Source organism: Spermophilus citellus, assembly GCF_964194105.1.
Source record: "Spermophilus citellus genome assembly, chromosome: 3".
NCBI lineage: Eukaryota > Metazoa > Chordata > Mammalia > Rodentia > Sciuridae > Spermophilus > Spermophilus citellus.
In genome coordinates this window covers 225,106,415-225,113,382 of record NC_138184.1, presented here as the reverse complement: position 1 = coordinate 225,113,382, position 6,968 = coordinate 225,106,415, and the positions used below count along the sequence as shown (strand labels likewise).

At 41.2% G+C, this 6,968-nt stretch overlaps 1 long non-coding RNA gene across 1 annotated transcript; it reads left to right on the top strand.

Annotated features, from left to right (window-relative positions):
* The first annotated feature begins 235 nt into the window (after nucleotides 1-235).
* LOC308644900 lies at nucleotides 236-5,813 on the top strand. Its single transcript, XR_014021107.1, has 3 exons — nucleotides 236-877; nucleotides 1,009-1,156; nucleotides 5,307-5,813. It is a non-coding gene; the product is annotated as an uncharacterized lncRNA (long non-coding RNA).
* The last annotated feature ends 1,155 nt before the right edge of the window (nucleotides 5,814-6,968 follow it).

The window sequence follows — 6,968 nt, the reverse complement described above, 5'->3', positions numbered from 1 at the left end:
TCAAAAACTATTATTTCATAGAATTTCCCACTTTCTGGTTGTCTAGGTAAGAAGATAAAACCAGTCACAATGAGGATAAATCTTGGTTGTGAGCAGAATTCCACTTTAAAAAAAAAAAAATCTATGTGATATCCTCATCTGGATGTCTTGAGGGTCCTGAAACTCAAGATGGCAAACCAAGTATCCTGTCCCCCACCTCCCCACCCACACGCCCCCGCGCGGCGGTCCTGGCCTCAGTGGATGGAATTGACTTGTCAGTCCCAGTCGAGTCCTTGTAGCCCTCCTTTCCCGGGCTCCTCACCACCAAGTCCTGGTGGGTTCTGGCTCCTGGCCCCTGGCCCCTTTCTCCAGGCCGACACTCACTACCCGAAGACCCCCATCCTCTCCTGTGGCAGTTCGTGCTGGGTCACCTGGAACAGCTGGGACTGCCTCCCCGGTCCCCAGGGCGGATCCAGGTTAGAGTCGGAGAAAGGAGAATTCGAATGCTATTTGGGAGGTGGAAGTGAAACAGCAGCCATTATTCTCTGCAGGTCGTTGTCGCTGGTTTGGTGACAGACAGACATAAATACTGATGGATTCCAGTTTAGACTGCTCCCCCTCCCGACCGCCAGCCCCGTCCACCAGCAGCAGCCCAGAGCTTCCACCCGGTCCCTGGCCGAGGACCCACCGCCGCGCGCTCCCGCAACCCGGGTGCGGATCCTCGCGCAGCCTTGGGGACGGCGGTGCGCGGCTCGGGGACCGCGGCGGACGACGGTTCCTGGTCCTCCGGCGCCCCCTTGCGGGCGGTCAGGTCTCGCCGCTGCACAAGGTCACTCCTGCCGCGTTTGACCTACGGCGACTCTGCTCCCCGGGTGAAAGCCGGGGACCTTCTCACTCGGTAGGTTTTGTTTGTTTGTTTGTTTGTTTGTTTGTTTTCCAAATTTTTCGTACAAGTCTGAAACATACAAAAATGCTCAAGTCGTAAGGGGTCAGCTTTATAGATAATTCTAAAATCACCTACCTCTATAGCTTGGCGTCCGAATCAGAAACAGAACATCACCCGGGGAACCCAGATGGAAAAGTGAGAAAAGGCCCCCCCTCCGCCGGGGCGTTCTCGTTGGGCCGTGACTTTGAATCGTTTAATGTTTTCACGTTTCCAAAAGCAAAGGAACCAATGGTAGGAGACCTTCAATGATACACAAAATTATAAGAGGTTATGAGGGGCAAGGGGGAGGGGGGGAAAGGGGAGAGAATTGAACAACAGCAGAGGAGATAGAGAGGGAAGATGGGAGGGGAGGGGAGGGGAGAGGAGGGGAGAGGGGATAGTAGGAGATAGGAAAGGTAGAATACAACAGTCACTAATATGCCATTATGTAATAATGTGAGTATGTAACAGTTGTGATTCTGCAATCTGTATTTGGGGTAAAAATGGGAGTTCAAAACCCAATTGAGTCTAATGTATGAAAGATGATATATCATGAGCTCTGTAATGTTTTGAACAATCAATAAAAAAAAAAAAAGCAAAGGAACCAATATGAAGAGAGAAACCTAGAAACAAATGCAAGACCCTCAGCCTGGTGGCCAGTCACACCGATCACAGGGTCCTGGGGACAAAAGTCCCACGGGTGTGTCTCAGGAAGAAACAGGAGCGAAGGAACCACCGGCAAGTCCTGGGTCGGCAAGGCCTTCTGGCGAAGTTTACGCAATTCGCCTTGGTGTCTGGGGAGCCGGTTCCGTCTGTGGAGACCAACTCGCAAGCGGAGCGCAGAGGCCAGAGGCCGGTACCCAGGGCTGTGCACACAGTCAGCTCCCACTCTTCTGAAAGGGACAGAAGGGAGTCGGTGCAGTGAGCGCCCCTCGTGCCCACGTCTCGGCCATGAAATGTCATTAAAAGGAACGGAGAACTCTGGGTGAGATGGCTAAAGGATGAACCAGGGAGCGTCCTGTGCAGAAAGTATGTGCTCAAAGGCGGAGGGGAGGCCCAGAACACGGGTGCCAGTGTGAGAGACACCACCAGCCAGGGACCCCTTAAGCAGCCAAAGTCAGGAATGTGTTTCAGCTCATTGAATTAAAGAACCTATGAACCCATGTTAATAAGTTTATTTCATATTTAAGGTGGGGAAAAAAGGAAGCTCTTATTTATATAAAAATGTCAACTCATACAGGTAAATAAAATGATAGAAATATCAAATCACCATTTTATAACCATCATTGTCATTTCAATTAATTAATGGAACCATCATTGTAACCATCTGGATCAGAATCATTAATGGATACTGAATTTGTTAAGCAAAAATGGTTGGGGAACAAGATATAGAAAAATCGGTCAAACCCCATTTTAAATGAATAATTGAATTATGTTGAATCAAAAGTCTGACCAGCTGGCTGGCGACCCTGCGTTCTGGTGTGAGGTACTGACAGCACCAAGGTATCACCTCCAGAGTCATTAGCCAAATTCAGACCTTCAGCAAGTAGGGAAGCAATCAGGCAAAGCCCTCGCCCAGAAGCAGCCCCGGCCCTAACTCTTGGCCTATTGAACCTCACAGGGTCCCCCAGTGATAGCCTGTGAGGTCCAGCCGTGTGGGAACTCCTGCAAAGCAGCTCACTCAGTGCTTCAAAAATGTTGATTTCATGGAAGAAATCAGAAGGCTAGAGAACTGTTCTAGATTAAAGAGATGTAAAAACACACGACAACTATTTGCAATACATAAGCCTTGAATGGATCCTGAGTTAGGAATGAAAGATGATTATCGGTAACATTACTGGGATAAATGAGAAATAAAGGCTATGCACTGTATAATGGATAAGCATATCATTTATTAACTTCCCAAATATCTAGCGGTTATGTAGGAGAAAAACTTTGTTCTTAGAAGATACGTGTTGAAATATTAGTGGTGCCAGGATGTCTTCAACTAACTTTCAAATGATTTAGAAAACACACACACACACACACACATGAATATAGAAACAGACACATAGCAAATGTGGCCAAATGTTACAATTGGCCATCCAGGTAAATAGTATGAGGACTCTCTTTATACTATTTTTATAAATTTTCTACCAACTTGAGGTTTTTTTATATAAATTGTTAAGAAATTTACTTTTAAAGGTGAATTTAAGGGGCTGGGGTTGTAGCTCAGTTGGTAGAGCGTTTGCCTTGCATGTGTGAGGCACTGGGTTTGATCCTCAGCACCACATAAAACAAATAAAGATTTTTTAAGAAGTGTATTTAAAAACAAAAAGAAGAAAAATATTATCCAGAAATCACCCTTGTGCTTCCTCTCAATCTTAATATCCTCTTTCCCAAAGTACCACTATTCTAACTTCTAATATTATTTTAGCCTATTTTTAAAACTTACATCGCTCTCCCCAATATAATGTTTGTGATATCCAGCCCACACTATTGTACACAGAATGAGTTTTCCTTTTTCATTGCTGTTTAATAGTCTATTATACATGGCTTACTTACCAAACATGTTCCTGAAGGCCGATTGGGTTGTTGCCAGCTTGAGGCTATTAGAAATAAGCCATTATGAATAATCTCACATGTATCTTTGAGAAACATATCCACACATTTCTCTTAGAAATATACCTAGGAACAGAATAACAGAATCATCAGTATGCAATTGTTCTGTTTAGGGAGTTAATAACATACAATTTTCCAAAGAGGTCGCATGTCCCAGTTTATTGGCCATTTTGAAATCATCATCTGTGAAGAGGGATCACATCCTTTAATGGACAGAACTCTTAATGATAATGGTCTGATTTATCAATCTTTTCCTTTAGGTTTAATTGGGGGGGGGGGTTCTCTTTGATAAATCTTCACATTTTTACCAGCTCACAAAGATAGTCTTTTGTTTTCTTCTTGAAACATACTGCTTTATTTTTTCCTGAACTCTAATAGATGAGGGATTGTTTTGGGCAGACAGAGTAGGTGACTAAGGTTCTTTCCATTGTTGTTTGATTGAACATCATCAAATGGAAAGATCCTTCCTTCTCCCATCACTATGAAGTACCAAGTTTGTCACAGACCAAGTGCTCAGCTCTGTTCCTGTACCTTTTATTCTGTTCCATGGATCTATATATTTTCTCAGGCACCAATACCACACCAATTATCATCTTAATTACTGTACACAGCATATCTGGAAAATTCTTCCAACTTCATTCTTCATGAGTATATTGGTTCTTAGACTTTTTTAAATATTTATTCATTTTTTTAGTTGTAGTTGGACACAATACCTTTATTCCATTCATTTATTTTTATGTGGTGCTGAGGATCGAACCCATGGCCCCACGCATGCTAGGTGAGCGCTCTACCGCTGAGCCACAATCCCAGCCCCTGTTCTTAGACTTTTTAATGTCCATAAGAATTTTAGAATCAGCACATTAATATACTCAAAAATATTAGGTGGTTTTGTTAGTGATCATTTTGAATCTATAGGTAAAGATGAAGGAAAAACTGATACTGTTGCTATACTTAGTTCTTCATTTCATTAACTTAATATATCCCATTGGGTTTTTAGGTCTTTAATTTTTCTCACTTGTATTTAAAATTTTCCTTTATAGAGACTTTAACCCTCTTTATTTTTTTCCTTAGTCGTTAATTTTTTGTATTGTAAATAGACTGGTTTAAATTTCTCTAGCGTTACAGCTTCTGATAAAAAATGATTGATTTTTATAATTTCATCTTGTATCCAATGACCTGCTAAATTTGCTTATTAATTTTAACAGTTGATCTGTATATCCTTTTGGATTTTATGTACACAATAATACCATTTGTGAATAATGACAATCTTATTTCTTCTGTTCTTACTGTTCATGCCTCTCCTTCTCTTTTCTTCCCTAATATGCTGGCCAGGACTTGGAACACCTAGTTGAATAGGAATAGTAACTCAAAGCATCCTTTCTTTTTTCCTGTCTCTAAGAACTTCGAGTATGTCCTCGTTAGGTGTAATGCTTGCTAAAGAAGTTTCCTAATGCCCTTCATCAGCCTAATAACACTGTGTTCTGGTAGGATGAACAACGGTGTCCAAAGGTACCAGGTCCTAATCCCAAACCTGCAACTGTTATTTGCCTGGAAAAGATATTTTTGCAAACATGATTAAAGTCTTAAAATGAAGAAATGACCCTGGATTATCTAGATGGACCCTAAATGCAATCAAAATTGTCCTTATAAGACATTTGTTTTTCATTTCACATTTTTATTGGTGCATTTTGCTTTTACATAATGATGGGGTTTGTTGTTACATATTCACACATGCACATAATAAAGCCATGTAATTTGGCCAATATCCCTCCCCAGCACTTTCCCCTTCCCTCCCTTTCAGTGCCTTTTCTCTTCTGATCTCCTGCAAAGAGATTTGACATGGAGAAGAAGACAATGGGACCCTGGAGGCTGAGATCAGAGAGATGTGGCCGAGGCCCAGAAATGCTGGAGGAGGCAAGGGATGGTTTCCCCCTGGGCTTCTGGACAGAGTGCAGCCTGGCTGCTACCTGACTTAGGCTCAGTGAAACTGATTTTGGACCTCTGGGCTACAGAACTGGAAAATAATAAATGTTGTGTTTGAGTACTTATTGATGATTGAACACAGGGGCACTTCACCACTGAGCTATATCACAGCCCTTTTTATTTTTTTGAGATTGGGACTCACCAAAGTCCTGAGGCTGGCCTCAAATTTGCAATCCTCCTGCCTCAGCTTCCCAGGTGACTGGGATTACAGACAAGCACCACTAGGTCAGGCATAAATGTAAGCCAGTAAATCTATGGTTATTTGTTTTAGCAATCATAGGAAATTGTACCTTTTGTCCATATTATGCCAAGATGTTTATCATGAATAGATAGATGATTGTATACTGTATATCTAAAGTGAAATAAAAGATGATTGCATAATTATTCTCCTTTATTCCATTAATATGATGAATTATACAAATTGACTTTCAAATGTGAAACCAACCTTGAATTCCTGAAATAAATATCATTGGTTAGGCTGTTTTGTCCTTTTAGACATTGTTAGAGTCATCTGTCAATGTTTTGTTTAAGAAATTTTCCTTTAACTCACAAAAGAGTTTGGCCTATATTTTTCTTCTATTGTCTTTATCAGGCTTTAATATCAATGTTATATAAAATAAATGTTCAGAAAACACTTTGGAAAGTACTTCCGCTTTTGCTAAATCTCTGGAACATTGTGTGTAAGGTTAGTATTAGTTCTTCCTTCCGTATTTGGAAGAATTCACCAGTGAAGCCATCTGAGACTCAAGTTTTGTTTGTTAGTTTTTCTGAGAAAGTTTTTAGTTATTAAATCTACTTAGCAGATATAAAAGTATTCAATTTGCTAGTTTTTCTTGGTCAGTTTTAATAAGTTATTTTTTCAAAGAATTTAAAAACCCCTGTGACAATGGCATCTAATTCTTCAGATATGTTGGCATCAAGTTATTCATGGTGTTCCTTCCCCCTCCTGGGGGTCTCCAGGGCCAGGGTGCTCTCTCATTGCTCTTTTCCTACCCTTGGTTAATGGGCCCTTCTTTCTTTTCCTCTTGGTGGGTCTTGCTGGGGGCTAATCGGTTTTGCTAGTCTTTTTCTACTGACCAGCTTTGACTCTGTGACCCTCTCCAGGGACATCTGGTTTCTGTTCTTATCTTTGTTAGCTCAGTTCTTCTGCATTCTTCAGATGTACTTTGGTTCTTCTTCATACAGCTACTTAATTTATTGATTTTTCAGTTTTTCTTCTTTTCTCAGATGTGCATTTAAGGATATCCATTTCCATCTAAACTCTATCATGAAAACTTTGCATCTATTCTGATCTCATTTTCATTCCTTTCAAAGTATTTTCTAATTGCTGTAAGTTAGGTAGAAGCATATGGTTCAATATTCACACATTGGGGAATTTTCTCATCTTGTTTTGTTGTGGATTTCTAGCTTATTCTACTGTCGCCAAGACTATACTCTATTGGTCAGACTTTGAGAATTGCTTGTGGCCCAGCATCCAGTC